Source organism: Paramisgurnus dabryanus, chromosome 4, assembly GCF_030506205.2.
Source record: "Paramisgurnus dabryanus chromosome 4, PD_genome_1.1, whole genome shotgun sequence".
Classification (NCBI taxonomy): Eukaryota; Metazoa; Chordata; class Actinopteri; order Cypriniformes; family Cobitidae; genus Paramisgurnus; species Paramisgurnus dabryanus.
In genome coordinates, this window is record NC_133340.1 from 5340986 (window position 1) to 5357046 (window position 16061).

Sequence of the window (16061 nt, forward strand, 5' to 3'; positions counted from 1 at the left end):
TGCGTTAAATTGTGAAATTTGGAAGCGCTGTAAGCGAGGTAATAGAAACACTTTTGTTCTGCACAACCTCCGAGACCACAGAGATTTGCTGAAAGAGAAAAAAACATATTTTGAAAAGAGCAAAGTTGTACCACATACAAAAGTCAATGCAAGCCTCACATGTAGCCACATGAAAACTTTTATTCACGTTAGATTACATTTTTATCCAAATGTGCATCTGGCTAAGCAATGCTAAGTGAATTAATGTAATGTAAATGAGGTCTTATATCTTATGTTACAAAAGTGTATAAAAGCAACTGAAAAGACTGCTTTATATTCCATACATGTTATAATCGCCACTCATTAACAGCAGGATGTTACATAATATAGCAATTTGTTGTTCAGCATGTGCACTGCTGCTTATAAAGCTTAAGGCAAAAAATGACTCAGAATCAGATTAATGGGCTTCCAATTATCATTAAGCCTAATAGAAAAATACGTTGCAGATATACAGGAAATTAACCATTTTAGTCACAAACATAGTTTAAACAAGTAAGAAACATTTTCTATAAATGAGAAAAATTACATTATCACTTTAATTACAATGTCCATGTGTACATTTGATCACAATTCATTACAATAACCTTATGTGTAACTATGTGTAATTACAAGCAGCTGCACAAAGTATAATTACACATAAGGTTCATGTTTGTTCATTTTACTCAGTACTTATGTAGTTACATGTACGTGATACAATGTAACATGAACATTGATGTTAAGACCAGCATTAGGATTCAAAATGGTAACTTCTGCTTGTCTAAATAAATTCCTGTAATAGATTTAATGTGATCAATTAAAGTAATGCGATTTAACAGAACCAGCCTGCTTGTCACAGAAACAGCAATAAACTGTCAATCATAAACAGCTTATGAATTCCACAAAATAAATGATTTATATTTGGAAAGAACCTAAATACTTTAAAGCTTTTTCTATTGTTTTGCTCTTTCCTATTACTGCGGATGACAACAGCTAATAGCTTTAAAACACAAAATAACGACAAGGTATTGTGATTAAAATGCAGGTGTATGGTACAGTAATAAGAAAACTGAATGAAAGTTGTTTAAAATGAAATGCTTGTTTTATAGTGCACTGTCAGAAAAAAGTACATAATGGTACAAAAGTTGTCACTGGGATGGTACATTTTAAAAAGTACACTTTTGTAACTTAAAGCAGGGTTCCCAAACCTTAGTTAACTTCAAATTCAAGGACCTTTCAAGATCCAATACCCTCAAAAAGTGTGGGACATTTCAAGTGAGAGCATGATATCTTTTAAGTTACATTGTTACAGTTGCCTTTCGAGGGAACTCGCATTGCATCACTGTGGTGACCCTATGGGGATGCCTCCAGGGGTAAGTGCGTCTGAATGTGTACATCAAATTCAACCAATGGTGAGGCTTAACGACCAGGAAGTATATCGCTATCTGAAATATTAGCAAAGATGGCGTTACAGGGACACAGGAAGTATGGCAAGGGATACGCAGCGTATCGTTCCCTTCTCAGGGAACAACAGTTACATACCGAGACGTTTACATGTGTCAAACACAACTATGCAAAAAAGCATTTTGGTATGAATCAACATTGGCATACAGAAGATATAAGCATTTAAAGCAAACAGTTTAGCACGTGTGCTTAAAAAGTCTATAAGTTTTATGATATTATCCTACACTACACAGGGAATAATATGGATTTTTTTTCCAGAAAACTTCTTGCATGGAATAGATTCAAGCACTTTTAAAGACCTGTATCTATGTATGTATATTTTCAAAAACTTCCCAGGGCCTTGAATCCCCCCCCCCACCAGATTCACACACTTTCAAGGATTTCAAGGTCCCATAGGAACCCTGTTAAAGGTACATATTGGTGCCTCCTGGTACTTTAGAGGTACATACTGGTACCTTAAAGGTACATATCTGTGCCTAAAAGGTACATATCTGTGCCTAAATGGTACATATTAGTTCCCAGTAACAAAAAGGTCCCCTCGTCTTTAGGAAACCATTTTTTTTCGACAAGGTATCTGTTTTAGTGGTCAGTTTAGTCACTACCCAGACCGATAAACAAAGACAGACCGGAAGTTAACTACAGGCCAAGGGCATAACTATGGAAATTCTGTATCCAATAATGCTCCTGAAGGGCCGGTAGAGTTACACCACCTATCTGTAAGTTCTTATTTAAACTGGAACGTAAAGTCCACATTAGAGGCTTCATAACTACTAACTAGTTTGTAACTAATTCTGTACCCAGTTCAGTTGCACCACCTCGCTTAAGGATGAGTGTAGATAGCAGGTCATCCGTAAAGTAATGCATAGTCGCGTAATATGACGTTTAACTTTAATAATCCAATACCAGCCTTTACATTTATTAGGAGAAATTGTGTCGAAATTCCGTAGGTTACGGTTTATCTATGATTCAAACTTATTTGCTTTATGCAATAACTGCTATAATATGTTCACATGTTTATCATAGATAAACCGTAACCTACGGAATTTGTTCACATGTAATGCTACTCTGTCATAAATATCATAATAGGTATATTTGTGTTATTATATACACTCTAGTTTAACACACTGCTGGGTTAAAATTGACCCAACTGCTGGGTTATTATAACCCATGGTTCCATAACAACAACCCAACATTGGGTTATTTTTATTTGACATGCACAACATTACTGATGCACAACTCTTTGCGGTGCAAGGATGGGTTAATGTTGAAGGGTTGCTAACAATGTAATTTATTCCCATAATTTTCTCTATCTTAAGATATGTCATATATTTAAGGCCAATTCACACTGGTCCAATAACAACCAACTCCAACAAAGCCCAACAATCTAAAGTCGTATTTAATTTGATCCAACAACTTCCAACAGGGTTTCACACTGACCCAACAGACTCCAACAGATGCGTTTATTGAAACAGTGAGTGCGTTTACATGCACAGTCTTACGCCGATTATGCTTGAATTGGCTTTTATGAGTAAAACAAAAGCTTATTGGTTTAGTAAAGTAAGTGTGCTATTTTATTCCAATCTTTACTCCTGATTTAGTTTGTACATAGAGTTTGCCTCTATTTAAGTTTAATGGTGCAATGTAAAAATATTTCAAAGTGCGTAAGTTGTGACTTAGTGCTCCCTTACATCAAAACTATGCTAAATTGTAACATACGCACAGCTGGTGCAACCGTGCCCCGGGGTCCTGCAGAGTTCAGTTCTAACCTTAATCAAACACACCTGAAGCAGCTAATTAAGGTCTTGCTAGGAATAATAGAAACACCATTTCAGGAATGTTGAGGCAAGTTGAAGCTAAACTCTGCAGGACACCTGCCCTCCAGGACCGCAATTGGACACCCCTTTAGTTTTCAGAGTGGAACTTAAATGGAGCAACAATATGTGAATGTGATTCAATTGAATCCACAGGATCCTATTAGTGCACCTGGCTGTTTTTCTTTAGACAACATTTCAGTGCCAATATAAATGCCTATACTTGAGCTATCCCCTACTAGAGATTAAAACAACCTTTTGGTTGCCCAATGGGAAATAAAAGATAAATTGAGAGGGAGTAAAGATAGCAGAAGACATTAGCGCTAAAGGAAATGTTTCATTTACTGTCGGTTTTAAGCAGTCCTGTTGAGTTATAAGAGCTTACACCAAATAACCAAAGAGATGGTGCCTGGAGACTCAACACTCCAGAGCCCTGATCTTAAATCAGTCTGAGCTGTGAGAACATGATAGGGTGGCAGGCAAAGTCTGATCCCGGCCCAGAGAGAGTTATATCACCAGGTTTCACAAACAAAGGATATTATGTATAACACCCTGAGGGGAACTAAATTTGGTAAAACTGTGGGCAGTAGACATACCATTGACACCAATAAAATCAAACTATGTTAGTTCATGTTGTGTGTCATATGTAAATTATGAAACACAAGTTATGGGTAAAACATGTAAATAACATATAGCATTTTTACAATACATTTTAAACCAGATTTGAGACACACACATTGTTTTGTGATAAGCTGCTCATCTGAGCTGAATGATGAATCTCCCATTACTGGCCTGTATGACGACCTTTGATCAAGGTCACAGTGTGGTCAGAATTGTAACCTCCACTGCTGTGGTGGGAATTATGATCTTTCTATGTGGTTTAAGATAAAAGTGAATATTTTTATTTATTTTTAAATAGCAGCAGAGAAACATAGAGTAAGGCAGACCTTTTGAGATGGGTCTTGTCTTTGAGGTCATGACATCATAAATGGTATTCACCTCTACCGGGAACATACTGTCAGACGATTTCTTTTGTATGGTCAGTCTGACATCCTTCTGGTGTTCTGAGGAAGCATGACAACTGGTTTATTTTCACTGGGGCAACGGAGAGTTTTGATAGGATTCAGTTGTTATAAATGTGAAAATTCTCGATTTTCAGGGCCAGAGTGGGGCCACTTTTCGGCCCTGAAGTTTCATGCTCAAGACCGGCTCACTTTTTCCATTGTGTAATTTTAAATTAGCACTTTTTTTCAAAATTGGATAAATGAAGCTATTCTTTTTTGTTTTTATACCATGGTTCAACCAATAATGTAATGTTTAAATAAAAATTACATAACAATTTACTTATTCACTACAAAAAATAATTCATAATAAAACTAAAATAATAATACAAAGTAATTTTACTGCATTTTAATTTTACTGCATTTTAATTTAATTTTACAGATCTAGCTTGAGTTTTGTTATCAATATTAAATTACATAATATTTGCAAAGTCTATGAATCGCCATGTATTGGGTGATACACAAAAGGCTATTCATTAAATTTTATATTTTGCTTGTGAATAGGTTGACAACGGTATAATGCTGCGTTTACACCAACCGCGTTTACACCAACCGCGCCTAGTTTGCCGCTTGAACAGTTTGAATGCATTTGCGCATCTAGAGCGAAGTGGACGCGCGGAAAAAGCAAGCATTTGACGTGCGTCAGAAGCCAAATCCGCTTCTTGTGGGAGGGGCAAGTGCTATGCGCTATGTTTGCAAGATGGCTGATGTTGATTGTGCATTTATCATGAGAAAGTTACCGGTTTGTATTTAGTCACCTTACTATAGGGGGGAAATAAACGCTGCGTGTCGATAAACGTCACGTGACTCAAAAGTGAAATGTGTATTTACAACTTACCAGGTTGCCCAATGTCCTCACTGACACTCTTCCAAGCGAGGTCCTTTTTATTTCTGTCTCTATAGAATTAAGAACTTGTGTCATATAGCTCACGGACAATTTCAAGCCTTCATGCTGAATGAGTGACTCCGGGTGGGCTGCCGCCACAGCAGCAACCAGGCTCCTGATTGGTTAATGCAGCAAGAAAATCCGCCAAAGGTCAATTTTTTCAACTCAGGCGTCAGCCGCAAATGCTGGTCACACGCAAAATGCACAAAAAGCACCATTCGCGTGTACAGCGCCATACGCTCAATTTGCGCCATTCGCGCGAACACAGCGGAAACGCTTCTTCCACGCTACACGCCTCTTACAAGGCACGGGACCTCCAGACGCGCATCAACGTGTCTTCACATTGACTTAACATTGAAATCACTCGCTCTCAGAATGTCAACATAAACCGGTCTTACTGTTCATCACCTTGCTTTCTTTGAACATCTAAATCAGTGGTCTTTAACATGGTGCCCATGGGCACTAGGTTCCCCGCACAGAGTCTGTGAGTTGCCCGGCAAAGCACATTCTATTAATACCTTCAATTTTAATATTTATTAATTATATATTTTTTGTATTAGCTTGGCCTCTTTTATGTATGTTAACATTTTAAACAATGATAAAAATATCAACAAGTAAAATAAAAAAGTTTTAAATAGACTGTATTAAATAAGGAGCCCTACAAATTATTTATGGTAGCCCCTCTCACAAAAGGTTGGAGATCCCTGACCTAAATATTTACAAATCTGTTTTATACTCAACTCGTTCTAGGTTCATTTCAGCCACAATTAAAAAATCAAGTAACAGGCCAAAAACCCTATTTAACACAACAAATAGGTTTGCTAAAACTCATTATGTGTTAGCTTCTGATGAACTGTTGTTCCTTCATGAAGTTTTGATAGATAAGACAGATGCCATCCACCAGTGCTTACATAATAAGACTATGACGTCTTATCTTAAGCCTTATCTCCCTGGTCAGTCCCTGTCCAGCTAATTACTCCATCATCTGTCTCTGAGTTCATTTTAAAAGCCAACTCATTAACCTGCTGTCTGGACCTGGCCCCTAAATCTCTTTGAAACTGAGCCACTTTGTTATTTCTGCACCTATCTCACATTTCACTATTGCCTCTCTCACCTCTGCATCTTTCCCTATGTCACTCAAAATGGTACAACCAGTTCTCAAAAAACCCACATCAAGGCATCGTCCCATTTCTAATTTACCATTTATTGTTAAACTGTACACCCCTTTTCTATTTCATTGCAATGTTAAGCCACATTGAGCTCTGGAAAGGCGCTATATAAATATCACTTATCACTATTATGGTCAATATATATTACTACCAAAAAAGCAAACACACACATACACAAATAGATAATAGTTGACAGAAGTAGTCTTAACTCCATGCTGAGAGCTTTCACAATGGGTAATTTCACACAACCTTGTCATATACAAGCAAATTGTAAATCAAAATGAACTCAGATCCTGTATCTTTATGCCGTTTTCTGTACCATCCTATTTTCTTTAAGAACCGAAAAGCATTTTCCTTTATAGTTAAATGGTTCTCAATTGTGGAACGCAGTGTCGGCGCCAGAGAATACAGAATGAGCGGGCCTCCTGTTTTACTGTGGGGGCACCTGGTTCATCTTATTATTTTATTATTATTATTACTACATGGCACTGTAAAATGCTTGGTACTGATTGGCCAGTCGCAACATTCAAAGGTATTTTATTCCTTGAACAACCGCCTGAAACACAGCCTAACCCAGGTACTGCGAGCGAGTCACGTTAACAGAGACAGTTACGAATTAATACAGAATAAATATGCATAATTAATCACGTATATGAGATTGTATTTACAATGATTAAACCGAATGTTCGTCTTTTGACTTTTAACTTGTTTTAACGCGTCTGGAAACGTTTTCCCAGAAGGTTTGTATTTCTTTAAAATAAGCTAATAAAAGACATCGAATCAAAATGTTATGTCTATATATTTAATCATATAGCAACTAGCCGTGAAATTAGCGGGATTGTTACAGCCAGCCAAGTTGTTAAATAAATCCCTCACTATAGTAAAACCATAACTTATAAAGACGTTAAAGTGCAAGACTGGATAACTCACGCAAATCATAAAGACCAGTACATAACCAAATAACAGCAAAAGAAAACAATGTTACTGACATACATATCTAACACCAGAATGAACTATGCGTTTTACCTTCAGAAGAGCTGCAGGCGACGAGAGGACTTTTTTCAACTTTTTAAGAAGGTCCTTTTATTTGTCGCGAAATTTCTTCGTCTTGCTCATATGCCAAGACTTACAAGTATACATTATTTAGACAGAAAATGAGTTCACACGCATGGCGATTGAGCCCCCGAACGTGACAGTGGCTGCGTGTATGTAACTGGCTGACTATGTTAGCATTGCATTGTGGGTTAGTATTTTAATTATTATTTTTTATTAATTATACTCCGAATTTTAATCAGTATTCATTGTATAACCAAATGTATTTGCATCACATTTTTTTATAATTAAGTTCATTGTTATTTTGAGAAGTAAGGGGGCACAGTGACTCAAGTGGCCGGGCCATGCCCCCTAGGGCCCGCTCGTGGCGCCGACACTGGTGGAACGTCACTGCGGCAAGCAGCAGGTGTCCGACTTGACGGCTCCGTCTTTAACTCCTAACTCGACTGCAAGGGCCAACCTAACCGATCGGTCTGCGCAGCCCCACATGAACGCACCTATTGTAATATTCACAATACAAAATAAGATGCTGCAGTAGCTGAGAGAGAGAGAGAGAGAGAGAGAGAATGAGAGAGAGAGAGAGAGCGAGTGTATACAGAACAGAGTTAAAGAAGTGAATCAGCATCGTATAAATCTAGCACACCAAATTGAACATTCTACAAAAAATTATTTTGTTTTATATCAGCTTGATATGTTTTATGATACGTTCCAAATATTATACATATGATTTAAACAGAAAGTTCAGTTCCAAGCTGTTCCCAGTAAAATGTTAAAATACGTACAGTATTGTTTTGGTATGGGTCGTATAATTTATTTTGACATTTCTTGGCTCACACATGTAGTTCTGTTTTTGTTTCTTCGATGTTTCATCAGTAATGTCAAATGGTTTTTAATCTTTTGCTGTCTACTCAGCTGTCTGTACATAAATATTTGGAAAAGTTTAGAGATGCTCAAAATACCTTTGAACTTAGTGTGTAACAAAACATAGGAAAAGTCCTAATAAGATTTTTGGCTCCTTCAAGATTCTTGAGGAAAATTCTTGAACAGAGCAAATAATTTACCACAGCACATTTTTTTGCAAGTTTTTTCAGAACATTTGATTTTAGGTACATAATATTAGATTGATATGACAACAGCAGAAGCTAAACAGACATGTCTGGTGACTGCTTGTAAATCACTTGAAATTAGATCATTGTAGAAAAAAATGAAATTTAGCCACACACTATTGGTCCATAAACATTACTCACTTGGATTAATTTGAAAACAACTTGCAGTGACATACTCTAACTTAACATATATCAGTGCCATTGTTTGTCTTAAGATGCACACTAATATTGTATTTTTGTAGGGTATGTTTGTAAAACTACTTAAATGTCGTAATATAACTAGTCCTGGATTAATCTAAACCTATGGGGGCGGTTTCCCGGACGGGGATCAGACTAGTCCTAGACTAAAATAAATGTAAGAGCTGTCCAAACTCAAAACAACTTGCACTGACAAATCTTAAAATACATCAATGACCTTTGTTTTGCCTCAAAATGCACATAAGTAGTGTTTCTAGTAAGATATGTTTGTTAAAACTAGTTATATTTAACAATTAAACTCAGGTCTAGTCCTGGCTTAAGCTAATCCCTGTCTGGGAAACTACCCCTTTATGGGAAACTGCCCCATAGTGTTAGTGGGTTAATCCATACATCATACATAAACCCTTTTCACGCAGACAATACGGAAAAAAACAGAAAATGCATCCTGGATTTGTCCGGGATTGTTTGATTTTTGGTTCATTTACACTGCCAATGATTTTCCTAAATTTGTGCATGCATTCACACAGATACCGTAAAGAGACATGTGACAAAAGACACATGACATGTTTAAAGTGCTGAACTTGGTAGGTTTTTTTTCTTTGCAGCATCTGAAGCTTGCTTATTATTTCTCTCTCTAGAAACCATGTGAATGCATTTTTGTTTAAGATAAGACTATATAGGAGTGGGTGATGCGCTGTTCTAGTATGCTGGTGAATGATCTCAATTTAAGAGTGGATATTTGATGAGCTCCCTGATCTCTGATTAATTCCAGTTTGTAGACATTTCACATCGTGAATGTTAAAGGAGCAGTAAATTAAAAAATCTTAAAAATTTGTAACTTGATTTTTTTATATATAAGGTCATCGTACTTAAATGAACATCCTGCAAGTCTCAGAACTAAAAACGTCCTACTGAAATATAACAGTTTTTGGCACCTATCCCAGAAAACGCCAGGTCCAAGAATGTTCCAATTTATGACGTTGTAGAGATTTTAAATGCCACCTCCAAACTGGAATGGCAACCTGAGAGCTTAATGTTGCAATGACACGCGTGTCCTCACTACAACACCCCCTTACAGCATTGTTTCTGCGTCTTGTTCACACACACCGGTTTCCGTGTATCTTACGGAAATGTTATAAGGGCTTCTTTCCGGGAGCAATCCCAGAACATTTACGGGACATGTTTGTGTTCACACAGAAGCCTGTCTGCCAATTTTACTGATATTTTCTGGGACCAAGTGCTGTGTGAATGAGGTTATATTTTACTAGTCGGCTAATTCATAATCATTTGTACAACCATGTTTTTGTATGGTTTGCTTTTGCCCTTGTGTCATAAAGGTTAGGGGCTGGATAAGGGGTTGGCATATATTATTGTTTTTTTTTTTATGATAATCATACGTTTTGATTTTAACCCCTCCCCAGCCCAAAGCCGGTGCAATAATGCAGCCCTGTTTATGGGGTTGAATCAGTAAAACACTTTTATAGGCCAAAAAATAAAATCTCACACCTACATTTAAAATCATATATTCAATGTTTGCTTTATTTCTTGAAAACAGGACACAAAAGTGTAGCTTTAGTATAATGCGAATTTAATGATTTTGGTGATTACCATGATGTTTTTGTGTCTTCACAAAAATGAAGACGCAACAAAACAGTGTTGCACATTACACAAACAATACCAGAAAACAGCTGAAGGTCTTAGGCCTAGTCCACACGGACACAGGTATTATTATAACCTGACTTTTTCCTCCTGCGTTTTAATGAAAACGCAAAAACGCACGCTATCACGCGCTGATAAGAGCATGCCACACCAGCAGGCGGTGATATAACCCTAATTGTAAAATCACTCTGGCCAATCAGAAGCCTTAATCAGAAGCAAAAACTCCGGTTTTACTGTCTACACGACAACACTGCAACTGGCGTTTCTGAAAATCCTCACCCTGGCAGGGTTATTCAAAAATGTTTGGTTTCAGTGACCTGATACTGTATTTCCGTGTGGACGGCGTAAAAACGGCATAAAAAAGTCTGTGTGTCCGTGTGGACAAGGCCTTAAAAACACAAGATGATGGAGTCAATACAATACAGGTGTGAACTAGAAACAATAATGATGGCAACAAATGATAATTTATGGCAAATGGGATTAAAGACATTATGTGAAAAATACTTTTAAACTAAAGTGGACTATGGAAAAGAAACCAAAACAAACTAAAACATCACATAACATGGTGCCTCTTAAGTCTGAGAATGTGTGGTAAATAAGAGAATTACAAAATATTTTATATGAGATATATAGCAGCCTGATATTAAAGTGTGCTGTGTTTTTTTGTTAATTTGTGGGATTTTGGAGGTCTTGGAGGTCACTTCCTGTTGCAGGGCTCAATATTTGACTCGTATTGATAGTTGCAGGAACACATGCATTCAAACAGTAGTTAAATCTTTCCAGATAATACATTAAAATCAGCATCGACAGATGAAACACTGGATTTTCCCTTTATGTGAAGTTAAGAGAACATGCTGTTTGTTTTATTTTATTAATGAGGGATTCAGTAATTTCCTCTGCCGCACAACAGCAGTGCTCGGTTCTAGCAGATTAATGACTTCTAACAAACAAATATCTTATTTACATGCAAACTGGTGTTAAGAGCATTAATAAGCTTATGAGCAAACAAGACAGTTACTAAACAACATCATTCATCTCACCTTGGTTTCCAGTTTCTTTGTATAATCAGTATTTGAAAGTAGTTTAAACTGTGAGATTCAAGATTAAGTTTGGGGATATGTTTGGGCAGTGCTCAAATTATTTTTTCAGTTTGAAGTGATGAAACACTTAATCGATCACACTCAGCATAAAATCTGAGGATAAAATACACACTTTTTGGAATTATTGTGCAGTTATTATTGTGTTTGCTTGTTGGTTTGTTTTTCACGGATATTCAGAATTATAATCTTGTTCTTTACTAATATCACATTAAGTGGAATTATGGAATGCACACTGGCGCCACCCCGGTGTAAATCTCAAGTTTAAATTTGAAAGGTTTAGTGTATTCATTTACATTTGAAGTTAATCGTGGCAAAAATGGATCTATATGCAATGTAGTTACCCAATTCATGCTTGTAAAAGCGACGCAGCAGTCGCACCGACAAAGAAAAAGATTTGATTTTACCCATTGATTTCATGGGGACTTTTATTTTATATTAATGTGCTACATTGTATCTTATGCAATATATAACACAACTGACATGTATGTTCTCATGTGAATTTGCAGTATTTACATAATAATTTAAACATAACTTACTGTAGACATTATCATTATTAATCATAATACTTTAAAGCTCCAGTTTCGCAAGAATTGTTAAGCTTTTGTCGCTGACCAAAAGAAATCATAAGTCAAGAAAGGAAAATATATAGAGCTCCAGTGAACGCGGCTGTATGTAATTAACTCCTCCTACATCTTGTAAGACATCTTGACAGCTTTAAGAGGCTAATGCATAGCTGCCTGTCTGCTCTGTTGAGTGGGATTCTTCCTCAGACAATAACTGACAGCAGTGTTTACGGGTGGTCTGGAAATCTGATCGCGTTTTACAATATGTCACACTGACAGACTAGTCAATGTATTCACACGGTCAATTAGATAGATGATTTTGAAAGTTTTGAACGTCAGTATAGATCATTTTAATGTTTTGCTTGATATTAATGACAGTGCTGAATCAGACCCTTTGTCAAAGTCTTTGCAATTGTAAGTCGAAGTAATTATAAGAAGTCCTGTTATAATACAATGTTTTTTAAAATAAAGATATTGAGGCTGCTTGTGGAACAATTTAAATTAAAATAAGTACATCGATGTACTGAGATGACACAAATGGTTCTCTTTAATGACCACAGATCAAACCTATTATCTCTGCATGTTCAGCTCATACATTTCATGAGCATTTCGTGAGATACTTCAAATAATCCACACACAGTACAAACAAAATGTAACAAATAAACACCCTTGAGATGATACAGAAGGAGTCATGTGTTAAATAAAAATATATTGAAAATAAATAATGATACAAAAGACATGCAACAGATCTAGCTATCAGTTATACTTGTAGGAAAACACACAAGAATTTATTTGCTTTTGGCTGGACTTTCAAATCTCTTTGAGGTAAGTTGTTTGCACTTAAAAATGGTCCCTCTCTTGTTTATTTATTATTAATTTATAAAGCATATGAAAATCCATCGGCTTGCATCCGTCTGTTTCATTAATTAGTTTCCACTACAAAGTTGCCAACAAAGTGTTTTTACTTTTCCACTGCGTAGTATGAAAAGATGGAATAGGAATTCTTCAGTTGGGCTCAAATTGGATGGGTCAGATGTGTCCCTATCAATCAAAGTGAAAATAATTAAGAGCTGCATGAATTATGCGCTTCAAAGTGCTACTTGCTTTCATTTCTGCTCCTAACAGAGGTTTCTTAGGAATAATGAACAATGCTGACCTTGATTCAGTCCTCTGAGAGGAATCTATTAATTCAGTAATTCACTCAACCGTGTATTGCGTAACGTAAATTGCAGAATCCTTAAAAATCCTGCTGTAGCTACGGAGTGCAAAATGAAGCATCTGTTGAATTATCCCTGAAAAGTTGAGTAATTAGCATACCATTAGCATTAATCATTTAGGCCTACATATCTGCATTTCACATATTTGCATTTTATATATTTATAAAAATACTGTTATGTAGTTTAATAAAACGTGCAATGATGTTGTATCCACATGTTTGAGCCCGTGACTAGCCCAAAATGTAAAACCAGAGCAATTTTCCCATTAGAAAGAGTTATTTACTGGATGTTGCACATTGCTGGGACTCAGATGGTGAGATGTAGATGATAGCATTTGCAGGACGGAGTGAGATTGGCTTTTACTGTCACTGAGCTGCCTGAATCCTTTTAACTGTGAGTTGAGGTGTGAAAGCTGAATATTAGCTAGCGGTGATGATACAGCCAGCTGTTTTCCATAAGCTCTTACCACAGATGGGTATACATTATCAGTTGGGTTCTGGCCATCCCGCGTCTGTATCGCACATGGGATCCCACTAGTACTTTTATACAAACACTTTCGCATGTTAAAGCTATGTTTTTGTGTGCACTTTTAGATTTTTTACCCCCCCTATACAAAAAAGCAGATCAAAATGCAATACACTGTACCTGTAGCTGTACTGTTTCTACTAAAAAAGTTCACGTAAAGCAAATAGAAAATGTAGTAGACAAGCCAGACACCAATTAAATGCTCATGTTTAAATGGAGAAAAATCAGATTCGCTGTAGTGGTACTTGGGATCTGTCTGTTCTAGTGTGAACCTAGTGCCAACAAACTTTTACGTTATGTGAATGCTTTTGAAAGAATATATCGAAAAGATTACTGAGGTTATTTCAAAGTTAAATACATTGCATGCAATCCAGAACTACAAAGAATGATGATGGCAATCATAAACGCATGCTGTGTAATTTGGTTGGAAAGGTTTTAAAACAATGCAGCCATTTACTTTTATGGACTAAAACTCAACTCACTTAAAACATTTGTCTTTAGATTACTCAGCTGGAAGGCAGGACTTTTAAACGTACAGGAAAATACAAATGAGCTAGTGGGAGATCCATCAAGGCACTTAACAGGATGTAACATCCCATAAAAGTCATCGTTTTTAATAACCTGTAGATCCTCAGGGTTGTGATGAATTATATTTATATGAGCACTGCCTGAATAATTGAATGCAATCTAAAATAAAAAGCTATTAAATCTTATATTTATTAGTATAATATTTTACTCCCTGTAAGTATAGACTTCAATACATACACTTTTAAGAGGTCCTAATATACCAGAGGTACAGTACAGATATGTTTTTGGTACCAATATAAAGGGGAGAACCAGGGCGAACGTAAAATGGGAGGAATGTTAAAAAGCAATTTTCATATAGAGCCCTGAATAAACTTTGCATTCCAAACTATGACAGCATGTTTAGCATGTAACCCTTGACAGAGCCGACAAATATTGCATTATTTCGTTTTAAATCTATTGCATAGATTTAAATGTCAGGAGTTCTTGTCGGGACGAAAGTAACACTTGTTAATTTTGTCCCGCTGCTGATACTATTGCATTATGTTGACAATTTATATTATTTTAATTTGATTAAATTTTTATATTGTTAATACTGTTACATTTTTTTATTCCGGACAATTCAAGTTTGTACTGTCGGGTTGATAAAACTGAAATTTAAAATGAAAATGTAATTTGATCATTTTTTGCAAAGATAAACAATATGTTTGCAGTAACACATAGGTCATAGTCATGTATATTTATTTTATTTATTCATGTATATTTTATTTATTTAAGTTTAACACAAAAATCTATCTTGTTCAGTTGTGTTACTATTGACCCACTTGTCGGCCCAAATGACGTGTCGCTCCGAGTACAGTTCGTTTGGGTCAGTGTGAACACAACAGCCGCACTCAGGTGCGCACTAAACGGTCGCTCCGAGAACGCTCTAAACAGGTGGTCTCGGAGCGGCTGTCGCCGAACTCTGGGGCGACCCACCTGTGGTGTGAACACTGCTGGACCTCGGGCCGAACCAAATACAGGAAGTTCTCCGCATGTTTGAGCCATTGGGCTTCCGTTGTGACGTGAGCCGGGTGTTATATTGTAGGTTAACAACAAACAAGCCAATCCAATGCAGAGATTCTCTGTCTCCTTTACGTTTGAGCTGATGATTTTATAAATGCATAGCTGTCCTCCACACACAAATAGTGACATTACAGGCTTTTTAGCAAACGGCTCTGTGAGAAAGGCTTTAATAGAACAGTTACGCAATTTTGCATTAAAGCAAAGAAACTTTGCAAAGACGTGCATCGTTTATCTTCACTTATTACACGGCTCTCTGGAATGCTTGATTCTGATTGGTCAGTTGAGACATTTGCAGGTTCGTTCTTTTCAAATAATAACCGCTCCAAAATAATAACGCATAGCCGGACTACTTTCACGAGTAAAATCGCTCCGCGCCAATAAAGATCAATAAAGATTACTGTCTGTTTGGCGCCATCTTGTGACAAACACTCGACAACCACGACAAGACACAGAGAGCTTACTGAGACTGAACTTGACATAGAGCATGACAGCTACGAAGCCAACACACAAAAAAATACAGAATGGGCATTAAAACTTCTCAAAGACTGGCTAAAAGATAAAAAATGGAGACAAGTATGAAGCAGAGGATCTTAATAAGGTATTACGATCATTTTATGCATCTGTGCAAAGTTTCGCGGAAGGAT